A 23,589-nucleotide genomic window follows, 5' to 3' on the forward strand; every position below is an offset into this window, starting at 1 on the left:
GTCAATATTGGTCAAAAACTGAGAAAAAATTGAAACATTGACGTTACAATAATGTGATAATAAATTTCCTATCGAATAATATTAGTTTTATTAATTTTAAGTTAGAAATATATTTTTGCATTAACAAAATACTTAGTATTAGTAACATTTATATTCTATATTCATAAAAGAAATTAAAAACTTTAGGTTACAAAATTTTCCTATTTACAATAAATAATTAGTTAATCAATAGTATTTTTTAAAATAAATATTGCAAAGTATTGAAGTTGCTATGGAATTAATTGATTAACCTAGTATTAAACAAAAACAAAATCCCAGGCCTTTCCAATTACGCTGGCGGGTTGGCAAAATTTTCAGGGCTTCAGTCGCGGCCCAGACCAAGAACCGGGACTAAAGGGTGGGCGGCAATTTCGGTGCCCGCCAAAAAATACCTTTAGTCCCGGCTGGCAACACGAGCTGGGACTAAAGGACATTTAGTCCCGGCTGGTAAGACCAACCGGGACTAAAGGGTTGGACCTTTAGTCCCGGTTGGTAACACCAGCCAGCCGGGACTAAAGGGTCGCGGGCTATATATATCGAACGTCTGTTCTGTTCATCTTCGATCTCGCCTCCGTCGCTCAGCCCCGCCTGGCCGCACCATCCGCCGTCGTCGAGCTCGTCTCTGCCGCGCCACCATCGTCGTCTACCCCCGCCCGGCCGCGCCATTCTCCAGGCCCGCATCGCCACATCCCGTCTCCGCCGCCGCACCCGACCCCACCCTCCATCGCCGACGCTTCCCGCGCGCCCACGCCGTACGGCCTCCGTCGAACTCGATCTTGATCTGCTGCTCTCGATCGGCCAAGTTTTTTAGATTTTTTTTACAAAGTCTCGGCTGTATGTTAGATTAAAATGTATTCAATTTTAATTAGTAGTTTATTGTTAGTTTTTTAGTTATTTTTAGATAGTTTTTGATATATTAGATTTAAATGTATTAAAATTTAATTAGTATTTTATTTAGATAGTTTTTTTAGATAGTTTTTTATTATAGTTTTTGATATATGTTAGATTAAAATGTATTATCTTACTAGTTTATATAATTTCATGTTAGATTTATTTAATTGGATTTAGTAATTATATATTCTATCTCTCTATATATATTATATCTAGAGAGAGATTCTATATGTATACATATGTACTTAATTATTTCTATATGTATATATACATGTACTTATTTTCATGTGTTGAGAGAGAGAGAAAATTGTATCTAGAGAGACATTCTATGTGTATCACATGCATATCTAGAGATATAGACATATGCACTTATTTCTATGTGTTGAGAGAGAGAGAAAATATATTGTATCATTCTATGTGTATATATATACATGTACTTATTTCCATGTTGATGAAATATTATGTGTTATTATATTTAATTGGATTTAGTAATTCTATATGTGTTATCACATGTACTTATGTTATGTACCATAGTAATTCTATCTATGTGTTATCTTGAAGATACAAATGGCTGCTCCGAATGATAACTTGAGTGATGACATAATAGCGGATATTATCAACGCCGGCACCAATGTAGATGTAGATGACACGAGTCAGTACTTTGCTGATTATGAGGATATCCTGAATATGCCGGTGGTTGAAGATCAACAAATTGTCGTGCAAGAAAATACTGGCGAGGTATATTCGATTATCTATCATCTCTTATAGATGCATGCGTACGTATATTTGTTGTTAATCGTTGTGTTTCTACTCATGTAGCCGGTCTCTGGATCTACATCAACCACCGACAAAAGTAGGAAAGTCCGAGGGCCAAAAAAGCCATTAGAGGGCCGTTTCATAATATCAGAATTCGACACCGACACCGGCAAACCATTGGGACCACATGCTCAGACATATGTCAATCAATGTGGGTTCGTTGTAAGGGATAGGATCCTAGTTAGTGCTCGTGAATGGAAGCAGAAGATATCCGCTCCTAATGTTAGTTTTGTATCTGATCGTGACAAGAACCTAGCTTGGAGAGATATCACTCAGCATTTCACATTACAAGCAGATGATGCTTTGAAGGAGCTAGTGAGGGATTGGACAATGAAGAAGATGGCAACATTGTTCCAGAGTTGGAAGAAGACATTGTATAAAAAGTTTATCTTGAAGAATGCTACGCCGAATTTCAATGCTAAGGCGTTTATCAAGTTGGAGTCCCATTGGGATGCCTTCGTAGAATACAAGACATCCCAAGACAGTGAGGAACGTGTGATGAGGAATCGGCAGAATGCCCGACAGAAGCAATACCATCATCGCATGGGATCAGGTGGTTATAAGAGTGCTATTCCCAAGTGGCAGAACCTAGAAGTAGAGATTACTGCCAAGGGAATCATACCTGAAACAATAGAGAAGAACTGGCCTCAACGCGCGAAGAATTGGTTCTACGCTCATGGGGGAAGCCTAGACCCAGACACTGGCAAGCTAATTTTCGGCCAAAAAATTGAGAGAGCAACACAGAGACTAGCTCGTGCTAGGGAAGAAGCTGATAGTGGTGTTTTCAAGCCCAACAGAGAGAAGGATGAATTGACATATGTCCTAGAGAATCCCGAACACGGTGGTAGAACAAGAGGCTATGGGGCGGTTCCGTGGCTACACGCATTCCTAGCAGACAAGGATACCTACAGAAGCCGCCAAAGAAAGAAGGATGAGGAGGCAGAACGAATCCGTGCATTGGAGCAATTTATTGATGAGTCACGACAAGCATTGCTTGAATCACGTGAACGAGAAAAATCTCTTGAGGCAAGAATGCAGGAGGAGATCAAGAGGCAAGTGCAGCTAGCAATGAGTCAAATGCAATCGCAATCAACGCCGGGAGTCACCATTAGCCCCGTTGGTCAGATGAAAAGCAGTTGTGCTTCTACGGAGCTGCCAATTATTCAAGACGATGCTGGGTTGCGCTTCCCTGTTGATGACATTACCGAGCCTCTAACAACATGTGAGCTGCACATTCCAGATGGTAATAATGCATCAATCATGGTGGCTGTCGGGGTTGTATCTCCAATAGACCGAACGAAGACACCAAGAATCCATGGGTCAGTTATTCAACCTGGATATGCTAGCGTCTCGGTCGATAGAGTGCTCAAAGGTTACAGCAATGTTCCTCTTGACATTGAAGGCGGTGATGGGGAGAAGACACTAGGAGAAGCAGAAAAGACATTTATTCAATGGCGCAAACGCTTCATCATCATTCCTGGGGCGCCACCACTTCCCCTACCTCACCCTAGGTACAAATGAAAGTGAATGAAATATTATTTTCCATTAATTTTCTATTGGCTTAAAAAATAATTGACACACAACTTGTTTTTGTAGCAGGGTCTCCCCCAGCCTAGCCTAATCATTCATTCCCCATCTCATCACAGCGTCGCGGGGGGCGAGACGACTTCATCCCCACGGCGATCGCCAACTCCTACACCGGCCCCATCGCCTCCACAACGATCTCCAACTCCTACACCGGCCCCACCACCTCCACAACGATCTCCAACACCTCCACGCCGGTCTCCACCAACACCGGCCACATCGCCTCCACGCCGGTCTCCAACACCGCCCCCACCCCCTCCACAGCGACGCACTACAAAGACATCTAAGGTCCCGGCGGCAAAGAAGACCCCGAGAAAAAGAGTTATTTCTCAAGAAATACTTTCTGAAAAGACTGATGAGCAAATAGCAGCTGAAGAAGACAAAAAAGTGAAAGATTTTTTTATAGATACCAAAAAGAAGAGTCAAGCGAAGCTTAAGGAGAAGCCGTACTTTTACCTACCACGAGAGGTGCTGAGGTAGAAGGTCGATGCTCACAAGAAAAAGATGATTGAACTTCGTAAGCCTTCGCCACTATCAGACTATGACCGCTCCCTCGTGAAGTCACATGATGCAAATAAGAAAAGGAAAAGAGCATCAGGGAAGGATGTCCCACAGCTCGGACAACAGAAGCAACTAATGCAAAATCTTGTTGTTGCTAATCAATATGGTTCCAACATAGAAGTCTATCGACCAGACAACTCTGGAGAAGTGTCGGTTCAAGCCCTTAATGCTTTTTTTCAAGATACTGGTTTAACCTTGGATCAATTGACGGGCAAAGCTCCAATCCAGAACCTGGAAGTTGATACCTAGAAGACTTATAAATATGGCAAAAGTCTGTACAACCCTGCGGCTCTGAATGAATTGGGTACGCAAATGTACTTGCTCAACAAGTGGTACATGCAGGCGTGTGGCAGGGGTGAGCAGTGGATCTTTGTCAGATTTAGAGACCATCATTACTTTCGTGGCGATGACATCTTACATATTAGTTTCGAAGAATTGCATCAACTATACCACATGGACGCTCTGAACAAATCAATCATTAGCTCCTTTTGTTTGTAAGTGATTCTTACTTTTATTTAATAAACTCACTTCCATGCGTACGTGTATATAATTATCCTCACATGTAACTTATATTTATATACAGATTCCAGATGTCAGAGCTCCAAAGAATACAAGACACCAGTGTTGGCTTCATTGATCCTTATATCGTATTCAAAACCGGTATTATTATCAAGGAGCGATGGGTATCTGAAGCACAGGAGAATATCATGATGTTCTTCGTGAAGCAGCACGACAAGACAATAATACTTTTCCCGTACAACTTTGAGTAAGTGTTAATAATAATGTAGTCTACACATTTTATGTAATATCAATACAACTTATATGCATGTACGTGTGTGTATAAACCAATGCAGTTTTCACTGGATACTCATTGTCATTGAGTTAAACTCAAGTCGGTTACTAATCTTTGACTCGTTGAGAAAAGAACGGGCACTATACCAAGATATGATAGACATTATCCAGGGGTAATTTCGATCTCTCGCGCACAACTATTATTGAATAGACTTTGCCATAATTTATTAACGATCGTACATTATTGGTCGCACAGGGTTTGGAAAGAGTTTATTCGGCAACATTGCAAGGATTGCAAGGCACCACTTAATGTAGTTGAAATACCAGTAAGTTGTACTATATACACTTCCTCACGTGTTTAATTACTATATCGTACTTCAATTTACGTGTGAGATGATGAGAATAATCTTCTTCTCGTCCAGTGGTGTTTGCGGTAGGAACCAGGTAATAACTTGTGTGGATACTACGTTTGTGAATTTATCACTGCGCACATAAGAAGAACTCCTGAAGATGTCCTCAGAGTACGTATATATCAATTTTTATTTATTTTTAAATGAATATATATACATATATGTGTATTAATACTTTTCCTTTTATTTCAAATGCAAGACTGAATGGTTGAAACGAAGGGTCATGCAAAAAGACCATCTGAAAGCAGTTCAAGAGTCAATAGCAGGATATCTTCTAGAAAAAGTGCTAAATCCCAACGGCGAGTTCTACTTTGATCCTAAGGAATAAATGATGTAAATTAAATGTTTATTGATATCGTTATTTTCGAGAACAAGATTATGAAAGTGTTGTATATATACATATATATATCTATAATATATATAGTTTCATACTTTATTCGAATATAATAATGCTCAAGATGAGAATTAGATGTAATTATACGCATGCGTGTATTTATATTAGCAGCGTAGAATACGTATATAAAAACATATTATATATTAAACAAATACGTGTAACTGAACTGAAAACAAATTAAACAAAAAAAATGAAAAATAAAAGGAACCTTTAGTCCCGGTTGGGGTTACCAACCGGGACTAAAGGGTACGCCAGGTTGCTCGGCTAGAGGGCCTTTAGTCCCGGTTGGTGTTACCAACCGGGGCTAAAGGAACCTCTTTAGTCCCGGCTCGATGACCCGGGACTGAAGGTTCCACCTTTAGTCCCGGGATCGTTGTCCCGGCGCGGTAACCGGGACTAAAGGCTGTTACCGCCCGGGACAAGTCCATTCTATAGTAGTGATTGGTCGGCTAACATTCATTTGATACTTTGATAATCACTTATTAATTTTACTGTTATAGATAAATAAAACGATAATGATACGAAGAGGACTTCGTCCCCTGACTCCCGTCCGTACGCGCTCCCGCAAAAAAAAATCTCCATCTGCTCGTTTCACTCCCAGCGGCGCCTCCATCCCATGCATCCCCCGTGCCGCCTCCCCCCGCCGCTGGTCGCTACGCCTGATGCCTGCCCGTTCTTCTTGTCCCCTGCCCGGCCAGAGCTCTCGGCCAGCCGCTTCTTCCCACCCCCGCTCGGCCAGAGCTCGCCGGCAGCCACCTGCGCTTGCACCTGTGGATGAGCCCTTCCACCCAGTCCTCGCCCAGCTAGAGCCTGCCGGCGGCCTGCGCCATCGCTGGCTTATCCCCACCTTCTCCATCGCTCGCCTGGGACGGCGGCAGCCCGTATCCTAGCCAAAGCTTGCCAGCGGCCTATCCGCGCCGCCCCCTCCGCTCGCCTCCAGAAGGGGTCACGACGGCGCTGCCCTGCGTCTGCCCATCACGCTTGCGCTGCGTCGTACAGAAGAAGAAGGGTGAAAAACACATGTTGCAAGTCTATGTTTCAGGTGTTTCAGATGTTTCACAGGTATGTTGTAAATGTTTCATAAGGATGTTGTAAAAGCATATCGGGATGTTGCATATGTTGCAATGGTTGTACACGCATTTTGCAAGCTTCTGTTCTCAATGTTTCATCTATTTTTCAGGCGTTTGTTGCAGGTGTGTTTATTTAGATGTTGCATATGTTTCCATATATATTGCACGTATTTTATCTAGATGTTGCGTATGATTTACAATGGTTTTGAGGTGTTTTTGCAAGTGTTTCAGATGCATGTTTTAAGTGTTTCGTCTATCTTTAGATGTATATTGCAATTGTTACATCTGGATATTTCAAAAGAAGATCGGGTATTGCATCTCGCTCCCTCCTTGTAAAAGTAGATCGGGATGATGCGTCGCCTCGGTGTCTCCACCTTCTCTCGACATCGGCTGGGCATCTGAACCAAAGGCCTAGGCGGGCGCCGCACCCTCCCCTTCTTCTCGATGCTGGCGGCTCGTAGTGGGATGGCGGCGTGGCTTGGTATGGTGGCGCAGCAAGAGACGGGCTGCCGTGAGTGCGCGTTCCTTCTGTTCTGTTACGTGGGGGGGATAGGTGAGCTCATTTCTTCTGTTATGCGCTAAAATCGGACAACTCTTGTTCCTCAAATCGGATTGGCCCGAGTTGCGTCGGAATGCGTCCTCGTGCCGGACGTTCAGTAAATAAAAATAAAAAGAAGCATGTGGTCCAGTAGTACAACCCTCTCGTCCTAACTCTGAGGGCCTCTTTGGCAGGGCTCCGGCGGCTCCGGCTCCCGCCCCTCCGCACCTGTCGGCCGCCCATGGGTCGACAGGGGGTACTGTTCACCGGAGCCATTTTTCTCTCTCCTTCTTTCCTCTCTCATAGACAGAGGCGGAGCCGGAGAAGCTCGTTTTTCGGGCTCCGCGGCTCCAGCTTCTCCTGGCACCTATCGGCCCATGGGCGGCCGACAGGTGCGGGAGCCGGAACCGCCGGAGCCCTGCCAAAGAGGCCCTGAGTGTGCTAGTTCAATTCTCATAATCATCTGATTTTTATGTTTCCTATTTTTTTCTTACACTTCATTTTTTTTATCCCTATACTAAGACGGTTCAGGTTCAATTTTTACCATGAGCTACACTCTCTTTTAAATTTTTCCTATTTTTTTATCCCCTACAAGTTAATTACCAATACTTATACTTTGCTCCCTCAGTCATACGATAGAATATAACGCATATCTATATCTATATACTCTTATAAAGCTAAATCCCACTAAATAATTTTTCTTCTCATGTAAGGTGTCCACACCATTTCCCACTAAATGACCCCACTAGATGCTCTATCTCTTCATGCAAGGTACCCACGTCATATCCCACTAAGTCCATATCATCCCTTATTAATTACAAAAAAAATATTCATGTCATCTCTATCATGTGCAATACTTTTAATTTTTTATCTATTAACATACAAGTCATCTACATACACTATTTGTTTCATCATCTATTTCTCTATAATGTGATCAAATATTCTATTAGTTTTCTTCTATTAGTTTACTGGTTTTTTTACCAGATCTAATACAATAAAATAACACGCAAGTCAAATTCATATATATACATTTTTTGAAAAATCATATATATACACAGTATACATTATACCATATATAGTAATGTTATGTATATAATTGATTTATTTTTAAGAAAATTCCGCGGTAACGCGTGCGGTATGCTTCTAGTTTTTCTCGTGATCTTATATGTTCGGCATATAAATCATGGTTACTTCAATTTGACCACATATGCGTGTCGGTTCAATTTTTTTTAACCTTTTACAAGATCAGAATATCTCCAGGAGTCTTTGTTAAACTAACTCTCTAAATCATTATATGGAGAGTCATTTGAATAAAAATCACTCACTATATCTTTTCATCCTCCTACCGCTTCTCTAAATCTTGTGCACACTCTAGAGATCCAACTCCATTCTCCATCTTCTTCAGAGAAATCCGTAATAGAGGATGACAATATTTGAAAATCCAATTAAATAATCTGTTGAAGGAAACTTTTAAATCTAAATCTTTGTTCTATTAATAAGGAAGGATATAAAGAGGCTCGTAGAGTTGCTCTCAAATCTAGACGCGATGTGGATACTATCTTTGCATTTTGACAACCTGCAAAAATATGTCGGTACACCAGAGTTTGTAGAATAATGAGGGTTAGGAGTTAGGACTAGGTATGCTAATATTTTTGGTGGTCAATAGGATGCCTTAACTAAAAGGTCAGCAGCTTATTCAATGGATACGGCTTATCTTTTGACAAAATAAATCTTATTGCCTACACTCGAAGCAATTGCCGTCCATTGGAGCTAGAAAAAAGGACCATATCTGAAGGCAAAAAAAAAAATCGTGACACGTCAAATGCTTTGAGAAAGTGTACTTTGATCGCGATATCGAACGACTTGAAATTTCAGAGTTTTCTCATCCATAAAAACATGTCTTTTCATTTCTTTTTTGTTTGTTGAGATGCCAGAAATGGGTCCGGCAAATCAAAATAATAATAAAAAAATTTGTAGGTGGATTTGCTAAATTTCAGGTGCGTGAATTTTAGTTTTCTTTCGGGCGATAGTTATTTCATATATTTTACTCTAAAATTATAGTTTTAATTCGTTGCAATTTCTGTAGACACAATCTGCAATTTTTTGTTCCTAAAAAATCGGTTGGACAAAACCACAAACCTGACAAAATATAATATGTATTGGCACAAAGACAATTTAATAATTTACAATTATTTCTATAGTTAGACAAGGACAAAAAATTGATATGTTATGACACAAAGACAAATAATAAATCACAAAAGTGACAATTACTTATACTAATTGGTAGTACAAGACTGTTGCCTGAAGTCATCTTAAAATTTAGACACCTGAAATATAGGAGAAGTGCAAAAATATTTGATTCTCTCACATGATTAAGCTAGATACATGCATGTGGCAACTTGCATGCATGTGCACACCTATTTCTCTAACCTATGGTGTTTACTTTTTTTATGTGAAGCTTTAGTTGCTTTGGTTGTGTCTACAAAAAACAGCATTGACATCTACAATGACAAATTAGTTTAATTAAATCCACCATGAAGTATGTCTTGATATTTAATTTATTTTGCATTGGTGTTGTAAAGGATAATATATTTTTGTAGCTACAAGATTGATCAAAACTAGAGAAGCTATACTTAATCAGGATAAAGAATTGGTCATTTTGTATTTTAGAAATAGAGGGAGTTATATGATAAACCAATATGTACTACATATACCTCACAATGGCATAATTTGTTCTCCCTAATTAGCTAAGTCAGACAATGATGCAATAAAGGTGTGTTTGGTTTGAGGAAGAATATGGTGGTTCATCATTTTCTCAATCCTCAAGTTTTTGTTTGCTCTGTGGAATATATATATAAATGGATTGATTCTGCACCACTACTTGCCTCTCAAGCCCCCCCCCCCCCCCCCCCCCCCACCCCCCCACACACACAGTAAAAGTTTGTTAAATATTCATATAAAGTTTGTTAATTTATAGAACAAAAATGCGACAATTCATCTATTTTTAATCATAATATTGTGAAAATGCGACAATTCATCTATTTTTTGTTATGAATACTAACTACACATGTAGAAACACTTAAAAAGTAATTGAAATATACACTTATGTGTGTCATCATGTTTGTCCGGCTCCCCTTAATCAACGTTGCTGGTTTGCCTCTGCTAATAACTATATTAGGATGAAATGGTTCGTCACACCAAATACCTCATAAATAACCAAAGATTTTCGAAGAGATTATCCTTTACAAGTTTGGGAATTATGACATGTCGCCTCTCTTGTGTTTATGATCGATCAATGTACTATAATAAGGGCCTTAAAAGATCCACTTTTCCTTTAGCTAAAGAAGAGTCGTATGATGCAAATCACAAAGGAGCTGGAAGTTGTCGGCCACCACTTGATCGATCGATCCAACACCAAAAATATCTTCACCAGACGACCCCCTTCTCCTATCAACATCATCATGCATCACATCTTGGCTACCAAATAACTTATATTAATTAAACAAAGCATGTATATATATACATACATACATACGTGGTGTGTTCTTTGATCGGCCATTTGCATTGCAACCACAGGAAACTTGTGCCGTTGTTGATGTCCCCCAAGCCCCAAGTGATAATGGAGGTGCAAAAGGTCAAGGTAGTTGTTAGTTGTTACCTATGGATCTGGATCAGGTGACACCTTGTGAGTGGTTGACTAGCTCTAGTCTCTAGGCAGTCACTTAACCGAATAACCATACATCGATCATTTGAACGGTGCAAGTCGTACTAGCTAGTAGCTAGTATATGGTATATTTAAACTGATCTACTAATATGTTTTTCATATCTTTCTTGTGGATCATATATATGGCGTATGCATGGGTGCATGTTTGATTATTTCTCACGGAAAGAAGCATATATATAGCAACTGGCTAGGTATAAAAGAAAAGGTTTTATTTAGTTTGCCTTACTTTGGCGACCAGTCTTAATCTAAATGTACAAATTTTATCTTGTTCCATTTTTCATAGCAGAGTAGTCCAGGAGAAGACTGAGTTTGTCCATCCTGTACTTTATTTATCTGGCAATGTCATTTCAAGCAAATGCAACAATAATGACACTGAAGTTAAAGGATGAAAGCAAAAGAGATGGACCAACAAGACAAGCGACATGTGTGCCCTGCTTGCATTAGATCCAAAGCAAGGTAGATCCAAATGTTCCATGGAGCAATAATGCATCAAGTTTGCAGCAGCAACCACTCCATTATTGCTGTGTTAGGAGAAGTAGCCCTACTACATTTTTCGTCACAAGTGCGATCCATATCTTGCATCCCAACAAGAGGTCAGGCATGCACGGATCATGAATGAGAAATAATAATGTGATGGCGTACATATCTCTCATATTTTTGCAGCGTTGTACCACCTATTTCCTCCTATCATCAAGTATAATTAAGTCTACTATGGCATCGATGTAATATATATGGTCCCAATATAGTACTTTAACTTCGTTTTGTAAAAATAATATTGTTTCATATGGAATAATATTGTTTTCCTAGATCGCTACGGGATTGCAAGGCACCGAATGGGGGGTTCCTGTCTCGTCTTATATAGCCCGGGAAGTAGAGTTACAGATTAGATCCCATTCGATTGAGATATAAGTCTCATACTCGGTTACAAGGAATCTATCGGATAGAGCCTGTTATTTTTGGTACATCTGATCTTCAAACTCCATCCGGGCAAATTGCTTCACGAGTCTGTGACGTACCCGTCTTAGTTGGGCCTCATATTTGATAGCACCAGCCACCAGCCCATCCTAGTTGTAGTGGGCTCTTCTTCACCAGGTGGAGGGACCCTGAGTCCATATAACTGACAATATGCTTAGATATATACTTTGTTGGGGGCATGTATCCCTCGTAGGGTCCTCCTCCATTCGCATAACCATTAATCACCGGTGTGAGCCGAGATGCTTGCTCTTGCAATAAGGAACCCAAGAACCCTATCCGGTCTTCATCCGAAAGGACCTTCCGAAGGGATGGGCCAGCGGCTGCAGAATCATCTTCATAAGGTCTCCGAAAAGAAGACCAGGGCGCACCACCGGCCTCTCCCGAAGGGTAAACACGAAGACATCTTCAGACGGTCCGAAACTAAGTCCTACTTTGCCCGAGGAGGTGGTGGCAATGTTTCGGAGGGTGGGCAGAAGCGAGGACATGGACACTGACCTAGAAAGTCAATTTCTGCTTTGATTCCTATATGGACTTAAACTCAAAAGACCATAAGGTCCCTATGATATTATTAGGGGTATGCTCCGGGGTAGGAGCTTTATGGTTATAGTCCTCTGAGTGTAACTTTGACACTATATTTCCCTCTAGAATAAAGCGGGAACATATAGCTTGTTCGGCTGCTAGTTGCAACAAAGCAGCAATCAGCCATTCAACATTTGCATATTCTTAGCAATACTCATGCAACAGCAGCTGGAACAGTGGTCGTGACAATTAGCCGAACAATCTGATAGTTCATTGATGACAACCCATCCCAAAACTCCAACTTTGTAACCATTTTCTCACCCTGCACCATCCAAAAGTTTGGTCAAGGACGATAAACTTGATGTTCTAGAAAAAAAAAAAAATTGGGTATCCTCGCATACCCAGAAATCACTATAGCTCCACGCCTCCACCCCATAGCCATAGATGCCCAAGGGCAATCCGGTGGCGTCCCTCAACTTTGCATTAAGCACCCACACGGCCACACCGTCGAATGGAGACGGAAAGGGAGCACGAAAGAAGCTTGGAGGAAATGATTCAGGGAGAAAACTTGAACCGTGACAATAATCCAAGGAGTTAAAAATGTTTTTCCTTCGTCTTTTGAGCAAGGCAAGAGAAAGTTGGACTGCTCATGAAAGCCCACTTCCCACTTCTCCGGCCCAATCTGTACTCCCTTCCCCTTCCTTTCCCTTCTTCCCCTTCACCTCCCCTGGCTCATTGGCAGAGCACGGAGGCGGGATCTCGTCTCGACGGCTGGGGCACTCCGGCACAGCGATAATAGGATGACCCCCGCGCAGGGCCTCCCTTCTACATCGTCAAGGACGAGATCCAGGACTCGGTGAGCTGCTCACCTTCTGCCCGCCCTCTGGTCCCCGTTCCTCCATCCGCCCGTTTCTTTCGTTGTTCGGAACCACGAGGGTCTTCTTTGATGCTCATCCGTCCGCGCTGCAGAGTTTGTGCGTGTAGTGAGTCGCGGTGGCATGGTAGGGTAGGGAGCAGTGAATCGAGCAGAGTTGGCGGCTGGCGCCGTTTTCTTGGCTGTATGCTGATGTTCGAAGAAATAGCTGTTACACCACTAGTCGTCATATTTTGATTCCTAGACTAGAATTCATACATTGCGTACCCATTTATGCTGCATATGATATGACAAAAGCTTCCTTCTTTTCCTGTTATTGTAGGGAATGACAAAGTGCAAGGTGCATTACACCAATAGGAAGCATACGCCTGAATTGAATATGGGAGAATATTTTTTATCTGAACAAAGAACTGCTGAACCAGCTGAAAGTATCCAATGGCAGGTGCATGGAATGGAGTTGCCTCAGCATTTGGATTGTTGTTATTCTAATTTCCAATCCATGCTATTCAGAAGGATTTCCATGTTAGACATTTTCCTTTGCATGCTTGCTACACCTCAGGCAGCATCACTATCAGCCGCTCATGTAGTGCTGTTATTATGCTAAGTACCAGAAAGGTTATCGTAAAATTACATCTACTTATTTTGTGGTACCGCCAATGTCCTTTACTCACTTGGATATAATTTCGAATAAGGTGGGTGAACTGGAGAAGGCAATTTCAGAGTTTGAGAGAGATCCAGCATACTACAGACTTAATGAGGCCAAAATTGGGAGGCGAAAAGGCTGGACTAGAACTGCACATAATGAGGTATTTTTCACAGGAGTTCTCAGTGCTGTGAACATATTTAAACCATAATTTCACTGCGAAAACATATCCATGTATTATGGGGCATCTCATGAGGTTGCATATTTAAAGTGGAATGTCGAAACTGGAAGACGAAAGATAGTGTTTGGATGTTCCACCAATTCTTCTGGATCAATCAGATCCAAGAAGCACGTTGCGCAAGACAATGATGAATTTATTGCTTCAGAATCTGATCAGCAGATGCTCCTGGTAGGGTAATTCCATGAAACTTAGCTTGTTGCCTAAGTGTATATTGCTGTAGTCAAGCTTAAATGAAAAGAAGAACTAAACTTCTGCCGCATGGAAGATAATGAATACTAACTAAACATGACCCCTCGATGTTCATGATAAAATTCTTGTTTTCTAAAAAAAGAAATCCATTAGTCAGGCGTTGTGAAGCCTGCTTACTAGTTTCAGGGTTAGGTGTCTACGTTGTCCTATGTCTGTCAGTCACGCTCGGCTTGCAGTTTCTTCCCCATGGAGCGTCAGCCACCCTGCAACATCGCCACTAGCTGCTGCTTCAGCGTTCCACCAACCATCGCACTCGACACATGCAGCAGCCGGCAGCATCAACCCCTGCGCATCCTATGGCAATTGCCGTCTAGTTCCACCACTACTTCTACCTGGTACGCTACTCGACACTGGAGCTACGTAAATGTCGATCTCCTTCCTAGAGATCTCTTCGATTGCTGCTTGCTACTTGTACAGAAGTTGCAAAAAGAAATAACTCAATGGGGGATGCAAGCCTACAGATAACTGAGTCTGCAAATGAGTAGATTACAGGGCATGGAAATTTTTAATGTGCCTAACTGAGGGGAATTGTTTCCTCTTAGCAGTGATTAAATGATTATAATGTACAGGTATGAAAATAGAGCAATATGCATACCATTACTTTGCATGACATGACATCATCAATTTTACTTGGAATAGGAGGTGAAGCTTTCCTAAAATGACTAAACTAAGATAGTTGGTAACAAGGAGTTGGAAAAACCATAGCTTTCTTGTTAAATGCTTCTGCTAAAGTCTTTTCAGCTTCCAGCGTCTTCTTCAAAACTTAAATGACTGGTTTGCACACACCATTACTGATCCTCGATAATTTATGATGTGTCTCATGCACAAGCACAACCATGAATACAATATGCAAGTGATTTGCTGCTAATTCACCAAGAAGATCTCTGATGCATGCAGAACTTTTCTTTAATTGCCTGCAACTCTCTCAGTGCATCTCCAATATTAATGCGATCAGTTGGTGTCTCCTCCGAGCACATAATTCCAACCTTCAGAACCGAAACGATGCAACCAATTTCATTCTCTTCAGTGCCATGATAGTTCTGTGCTATTCCTTTAACACTCTCTGTTGCTCTTAGTAGGTCTTGGTCAATGACATTGGCTGCTTGATCTGACAGTGCCATTTCTACATGCCTATGAAGGCTAAGAGCTTCCCCAAACTCAGAGCTTGTTGGTCTTTTTCCAGTGAACATCTCCAGCAATAGTATACCATAACTGTAGACATCACCATGGATCGAGACTTCATTGCCCAGTCCATACTCTGGATTCAACAAACACTGTGTTAAATGGAAGGAAATTTTAAACAGATGGCTTCACTATAAATTAAATGAGTAGAATTATGCGCACCTGGAGCAACATAACCAATTGTTCCTCTTACTGCACTCCATCCAGTTGATCTCTCTAACTTGTCAATGTGTTCTTGATGTAGGAACCTTGCAAGCCCAAAATCGCCAACATGTGCAACCATGTTGTTGTCAAGAAGAATATTGCTCGGCTTGAGGTCACAGTGAATAATTGGAAATGGTTTGTGATGGTGCAAGTAGTCAACTGCAGAAGCTACATCAATGGCAATTTGGAGTCTCCCAATAAGATCTAGAATCTTGGGTTCACCATCTTCCTCCAGATGCTTGTGTAGCCACTGGTCTAAATTTCCATTTGGCAGATACTCAAATACAAGTGCCTTGAAATCAGCACCTCGGTAATCAATGCTTGAGCACACTGTTATAACCCTTACAAGGTTCCGATGTCGAACACATCTCAAAGCCTCACATTCTGCATCAAAACTTCGAGTTGCACCAGCTTGTTGCAAGTTGAGCACCTTCACTGCAACCACCACTTGTTGGGCACAGATTTCCATTGTCCCCTTGTACACTGCACCAAAGCTGCCTACTCCAATGAGGGTCCTGGATGTGAAATCACTTGTTGCTTTGGCCAATTCGGCATAAGAAACTCTGATGTGTTTCTCACTGGATAGTGATACGTGCGGGTTTGCTCTTCTAAGGTTACTCCTATTGCATAACACGAACAATGCAGATAGTATGGCAAGCAGAATTGCACTGCTTACGATGATAAACACGACAATCTTTGAAGATAGCTTCTTTTTGGCAATAGTGGAACATGCTCTTAACTTGAATTGAGGGATTCCACCACACAAATCACTGTTTCCCATGATTGAGGTTGCTGTTGTATTAAGAAATATTCCACCATTTGGAACTTCACCTTCAAAACCATTGAATGAAAGATTCAAACTAGAAAGACCTGTCATACCACTGAGGAAGTTGGGAATTCTGCCAGATAAATTATTTCGAGAAAAATCAAGGACTTGGAGACCCCTTAACTGTCCTAGAGTTAAGGGTATTGTTCCCTCAAGGAAGTTCCCGGACATATTGAGATATTGTAAGCTTTGGCACTCCCCAATGGTGGTAGGAATCTTATCTGAAATCATATTATCAGAGATATCGAGTTCAGCTACATTCTTGAGATTTCCCACTTCCAAAGGTAAAGTCCCAGTTAATGAGTTATGTGCAAGATTCCTTAAGCTTGATAAGGTTGAGATGTGAAAAAGTTCCTTAGGTGTGGGACCAGAAAGATTGTTAAAAGAGAGATCAAATGCTTCTAAAGGACAATTGCTGAGAGTAGAAGGTATAGCACCGCCGAGTGCATTAGTACTGAGGAAAAGGGTAGTGAGTTTGGTGAGATTTCCAAGAGTCACTGGGATGGATCCTGACAAATTGTTATTTGTCAAATATAATCTATTCAACTTCTGAAGTTTGCCGAGAGATGGTGGAATAGGGCCATGTAGAAGATTATTTTCCATGTCAAGGTAATCCAGGTTGATGAGGTTTCCTATCGCTTCAGTTATTGTTCCTTTTATATAGTTGGATGCTATGCCAAGGAACTCCATTTGTGTTGACAGATTACCAATTGATTCTGGTAGCACTCCTTTGAGCCTGTTCATACTAACATCCAGTACAATCATATTGCTACAATTCGTTAAAGTAGTCAAGAAACCCCAATCAGCATCATTTGTTGCTTCAAGCTGATTTCCCATAAAATTCACTAGACAGCAACTCTTGGCGAGTTCCCAAGCATTGTGGAATTGTTCCGGATAAAAAAATATCTACTGTTTGAATCATCTTAAGCATGGATGCATTGCACAAGGATTGTGGGATCAGACCATGAAATTGATTATCGGATACAAGGAACTGCTGTAGTTTGGAAAGCTTATTGCCCATGTCAGGTGGAAACCCCCCAGTGAGGCTGTTGTTTTGTATGTTTAGCATTTTAAGAGAGGAGAGGTTGAACATCGAAAGTGGCAAAGGGCCTTCTAGCTGATTATTCTCTAGGTAAAGTTCAGTAAGGGCATGCATGTTTTTGAAGGCATCAGGAATAGGACCTACAAGTTTGTTATTTGCCAATGAAATGGACGAAAGCAACTGAAGGTTCCCTAAAGATTCTGGAATGCATCCCCCAAGGCTATTTCTCTGAAGGTTTAAAGATACCATGGAGGAGAGATTCCCTAACCAAGGAGGGATGGTTCCTTGAATGTTGTTTGCCGTGAGATCAAGTTCCCTGAGAGATGACATGCCTTGCAACGGGGGTATGCTCCCTGCCAGTTCATTCTCGTAGGCGTTAAGAACTGTTAAAGCCGAGAGGTTCCCTAGCGAAGTGGGAATGGGGCCTGAGAGCTGATTGGAACCTAGACCCAGATAGACGAGGTTGACCAGGCTGCCAATCTGCGACGGGATTTCTCCTGTCAGGTTGTTGAACTCTACCACCAAAAGTTTGAGGCTTGCAAGGCTCCTAATGCTGGAAGGGATTCTTCCTGTCAGTGTATTCTTGCCAAGGACGAGTTCCTCGAGATTTAGGAGTGCTGCAAGCTGCCTTGGGATCTGCCCCTGCAACTTGTTGCTGTATAGCTGGATGCTCCTGAGCTGCTTGCAGCTGGAGAGCGATGGAGGGATGGACCCTTGGATGGAGTTATAGTTGAGCTTGAGATACCTGAGCTCACGAAGGTGGCCAAGCTCCGGAGGCAGCGTGCCGTGGAGGCGGTTGCTGGGAAGATCAAGCCGCCTCAGGTAGGTGAGGTTTCCCAGTGCAGGGCTCACCTTGCCGAGGAGGCCGAGCTCTGGCAGTGCCAGCGTGACGACACGGCCGCGGCGGCGTCCCCTCGTGCCACACGCCACGCCGCGCCATTGGCACACCGGCGTGGATCCATTGCTGCTCCACAACGCTAGAGCCTGCAGTGATGGGCCACTCATGAGCGACTTGAAGGACAGGAGCGCGTGGCTGTCGACAGCGACATCCCTAGGGTCACCGGATAGGGAGGACGATGCCACAGGGCCGGCTGAGATCGTGAGGAAGACAAGGGCTAGCAAGAGAGACGACGTGAGAGGTTCTGCCATTGCTGGGAGCAATGGCGCAGAAGCAAGCAAGCGAAGGAGTAGTGGACTGGAGTGGAACTGAACACTGGCCATCACAGGTCACAACGGCATCGGAGTTGAGATAGTTGAATATATGTGGAGATTGAGGGAATGCACATAGGAAACTTTAGTGCCGCCGGTACATTATGGGCTGCGCAAGGTTTTGAGTTTCCTATGTACCGTCACAGGAAACCTCACCTAACTTCATGAGCCAAATCGGACAGCTCAAGGTTGAGTTGGGGGACTGCTCGTCCACAGTGGTTGCTGTCGATTTTGATAGTGACGTGGATGAGACATGATATAGCCTATAATTTAATGCCAGCTACTTGACTCATACTCTCTTGGGATGAAAATAAATATATGGAATTCCAAATTATCTGAATTTGTATCCGTTAAAACATGTAATATGAATATCCGTATTTGTATCCGTTTGTAACGTGGATGTTAATAAATGGATGTATATAAATCCTTTTCAGTATTATTCTCTATCCGTATTCGACAAAAATATGGAACATCCGACATTTATCCATATCCATGAAGAATAAGTTATAATAAATATAATTAAAAGTTTTCTCTGCATATTTATTGACTAATTATCTAATTTTAATATCACTAATGATGCATTGAAACTATTTAATGGTACATCTATAATAACTTTTCAATATTAATTTAATACTCTTAATGATACATAAAGATTTAATTAATTTAGTACTTTTCTAATTTAGTTTAAACCTAATTTATTTGTTGTTGCAAATATTTTAAAACTTTAATATATTTTTTATAGATTTAAATAGAGGATTTGTCGGGGTCATAATACTCCGGGTATCTCAAGGCATCGGTTAGTTAGCCGATCAGGCGGCCCACGATACACTAAGCTGGTATAAGCCCGAGAAACAGCAGCCCAACTAAGCTCTGTAGACGTGGGCCAGATACTGCAATGGGGAGTCAGCCACGACCTCCTCTTCGTCCCTTTGCCGCACGACGAAGGACGCCGCACACCTCTCTCCCGTTTCGACCCCTGGGAAGGACGGGAGAGGTCGAATCCCACCATGTACACTTGCCCTGACAAGGACAGGCATGCCTGCTCGCTTCGACAAAACCGAGGGGACAGCCGTCTCGGAGCAGGTACCATCCCTGCGCCACGCCACAGACAAAGACAGGACCGCCAGAAGGTGACGACAGGTACGATAATCACCATCCAAATACGGCCCGACGGGACGGACGTACGGCCCCACCCACTACGGGATGGAGCTCATGACACCAACCTTGACTTTCAAGGTTGTCCGAGCCAACGAAGGCCATGACCCCAGAGCTTGGAATCATGGCCATCGGCTCCACGGTCGGCAAGACTACCAACTCATGTACGATGAGCCTAGGAGATCAAGAGGCCAAGACGGAGACCACGTCGCATAGGACGGCTTGCGAATCAGCACCGTGCCAATAGTGCCATTACGACCGGCATAGTAGCACCACGCCTCCCCATGCCGCAACGTGAGCACAAGACTGTGACGACAACCACATGAAATGTCCTAATGGCTAGAGGGGGATGAATAGCCTATAAAAATTTCTACAACAACACTCAGCAAACCGGTTAGACAAATATAAGACAAAGCGAGTGTTGCGCTAGCCTACTAAAAATGCAAGCCACCTACCATAATTATAGTTTATATAGTCTCTATCCACACAATAACTATATCACTACACTAAGTTAGTGTGCTCTCAAAAGCTAACTAAAGAGCCACACTAACTAAACTAACAAGCTCTCACGACTAGCTACACTAAAGAGCTTGACAACTAGTTTACGGTAATATAAAGAGAAAGAACAAGATGGTTATACCATCGAGTCAAGGAATGAACCAATCAATCACAAGAATCAATATCAATGAAGACCAATCGCCTCGGAATCAAATGATGACACAATGATTTTTTACCGATGTTCACTTGCTTGCCGGCAAGCTAGTCCTCGTTGTGGCGATTCACTCACTTGGAGGTTCACACGCTAATTGGCATCACACGTCAAACCCTCAATAGGGTGCCGCACAACCAACACAAGATGAGGATTACACAAGCCACGAGCAATTCACTAGAGTACCTTTTGGCTCTCCACCGGGGAACGGTCAAGAACCTCTCACAATCACTATGATCGGAGCCGAAGACAATCACCAACCTCCGCTCGACGATCCTCGCTGCTCCAAGCCGTCTAGGTGGCGGCAACCACCAAGAGTAACAAGCGAATCCCGCAGCGAAAACACGAACACCTAATGCCTCTAGATGCAAACACTTAAGCAATGCACTTGGATTCACTCCCAATCTCACAAAGATGTTGAATCTATGATGGAGATGAGGGCTTTGGCTAAGATCACAAGGTTGCTATATCAATGCTGGCCAAGAGAGGGAGCTAGAGCCGGCTATGGGGCTTAAATAGAAGCCTCCACGAAATAGAGCTATTGTACCCCTTCACTAGGCACTACTCGGGGTGACCAGACGCTCCGATCAGATCGACTAGACGCAGTACCCCAGCGTCTAGTCGCCCGATGCACGCCACGTGGCCCCTGCTTCAAATATTGAGCGCCCGATCCCAACGGTCAAGTGATGACCGGACGCAACACAGTGCCCCGACCGGACGCAGGTGCCCAGCGTCCGGTCACTTCCAGTAAGGTTTTAGCTGCGACCGGATGCGTCAGTTGGATCACGACCGGACGCAGGACCCCAGCATCCGGTTACTTCTAGTAAGCCTCCACTTGCGACCAGACGCGTCCAGTCATGCCCGACCGGACTCACCTAGCATCCGGTCACTCACTGTCTCCTCTATGCGCTGCCATGTCAGCAGGACTGGACGCACCCTGCCAGCGTCCGGTCACAAAGTGACCCAGCGTCTAAATAAGGGGGTGTTTGGATCCAATGACTAAAGTTTAGGAGGTGTCACGTGGAGGTGTCGCATGTGGTGTTCGGATACTAATAAAAAAACAAATTATAGAATTCGTCAGTAATCCGTGAGATGAATTTATTAAGCCTAATTAATCCATCATTAGCACATGTTTACTGTAGCATCACATTGTCAAATCATGGACTAATTAGGCTTAAAAAATCGTCTCGCAAAATAGTCTCAATCTGTGCATTTAGTTTCGTAATTAGTCTATATTTAATACTCCACGCATATGTTCAAACATCCGATAGGACAACGACTAAAGTTTAGGAGGTGAATCCAAACACCCCCTAAGCCATGCGCATCCCAACTTTCCATATCGTTTCAATTTATGCGTCCGCTTTCCGCGGCACACGATCACTCGTGAGTTGTAACATCCCAAAAATCCAAATAAATAAATCATGTGAATTAAAACTATTTTCAATATCATTTCAAAACTAATTCTCAATTGAGCTCTAATTTATTCCTTGTCCAAATATTCTCTAACTCCATCTCTCACTGTTCATCCTCTTTCTGATTCCCGGAGCTCGCGCACTCAGCGCTCGCAGAACAAGCCCGCGTAGCACACTTGTAGTACCCTTTGCGGGCAAGCTTCGCCGCAGTGGCTGAAAATGACTGAAAAACACTGTTCTGGCTGAAAGTGGCTGAAACTTGGCTAAAAGTTGCTGAAAACACTATTCTGGCGGGAATGTTATGAGAGAAAAATACTGTTCCGGCTGAAAAAAGAAGTCGAACAAGCCGGATATAAGGTAAGCCAAACAGGGCCAATACTTCGCCGTGTCATGAATGGCGAGTTAGGCAGCAGCCCCTAGCGTGTTGCACGTACTCTGCAGCAAACGAAGATGACCGACTGCCGCAGCTCGTAGAAATTCGTGTGCCATCCATTAATGGCAAGCTGTAGGGCTGTAGGCATCTCACCCTGTGCTAGCTGACCACGATGCTCCCCTCGGCGCAAAGTCATCTTCTTCATAGGCTCAGCCCACTGAGCACACCGCTCACTCACTACCCGCGCAGCACGCTCATGCACCAGCAGCGTCTTATTACCATTAACCAAGCCCATTAGCAACCGCGCACAGCATACGCATTAATTGAAGAAGTACAAGCAATCACTCACGCCTTTACTTCGCTTGCAAATCACCCTACAAAATTATCAGCGCATGTCGCGCTGCCGCTGCCATAGTGTGTCGCGCATGTCGGGCGTGGTCCTTCCCAGTGCCAGCTCCACCTCCAGCCCCACGTCTCCTACCTGTAAAGGACACGCCGCGCAACCCTCCCATCACGCCGAGCCCGCCGAGCCGTCCCGCTCCGCTGCTCACCATCTTACTCTCTAAATCGAGTTCCTCTATTCTTGCCCGGGAAGGCCGCGCTCCATCGATGAGCTGCAATCGACTGAGGTAGCTAGTCTGCAAATGATCTCCTCATTGTCCAATAGTTTCTTGACCCGTGGTCTACTCCTCCATTAATTCCTTGACCTGCATGAATGAATCAGCACCCCACCCCAAGCACGTTTAGCCCAAAGCACGCTCTAGTCCTGATGTGATCGTCAAGTCCAAAGGCCACTCAAGTCCATTTGAATTAATTCACTCAAAGACCAAAGACCCACTCCAAGTTCATCACGTGAAATCCAATTCACGTGACCAGCTAGCTAAATGCCACTAATCGCTTTCTTTAATCACCCTTCACGTGATTAATTAGCGGCCACGTTGCAAAATCAATTTCTCTTTCATCCAAGCTCCAATTCCATTATTTCTTCCTCCTAAATTCATTTAAAATCAAGACCTATCCATCCATACCATCTTCTTCTTTTCTAGAGCTCATTTGAATTTATTTATTTATTTATTTATTGTGATGGTTTGTTTACGCGTCCGTATCTAACGGAGTGACTGAGGAGGAGCACGAGGATCTTGGAGGCCAGGAGAAGT

The 23,589-nt window shown here is 43.0% G+C and overlaps 1 long non-coding RNA gene and 1 pseudogene across 2 annotated transcripts; one reads left to right on the forward strand and one right to left on the reverse strand.

Moving 5' to 3' along the window:
• The first annotated feature begins 13,031 nt into the window (after positions 1–13,031).
• On the forward strand, positions 13,032–15,882 carry LOC136481550 (uncharacterized). Of its 2 annotated transcripts, XR_010764755.1 has the most exons (5): positions 13,032–13,169; positions 13,510–13,629; positions 13,880–13,993; positions 14,497–14,655; positions 15,747–15,882. It is a non-coding gene; the product is annotated as an uncharacterized lncRNA (long non-coding RNA). The 2 variants fall into 2 exon arrangements; XR_010764756.1 differs by lacking the exon at positions 14,497–14,655 and having other exon boundaries at positions 15,747–15,877.
• LOC136481549 (receptor kinase-like protein Xa21) lies at positions 14,701–19,186 on the reverse strand (annotated as a pseudogene).
• Positions 19,187–23,589: the final 4,403 nt, after the last annotated feature.

The sequence above is a fragment of the Miscanthus floridulus genome, chromosome 9, assembly GCF_019320115.1.
Source record: "Miscanthus floridulus cultivar M001 chromosome 9, ASM1932011v1, whole genome shotgun sequence".
Classification (NCBI taxonomy): domain Eukaryota; kingdom Viridiplantae; phylum Streptophyta; class Magnoliopsida; order Poales; family Poaceae; genus Miscanthus; species Miscanthus floridulus.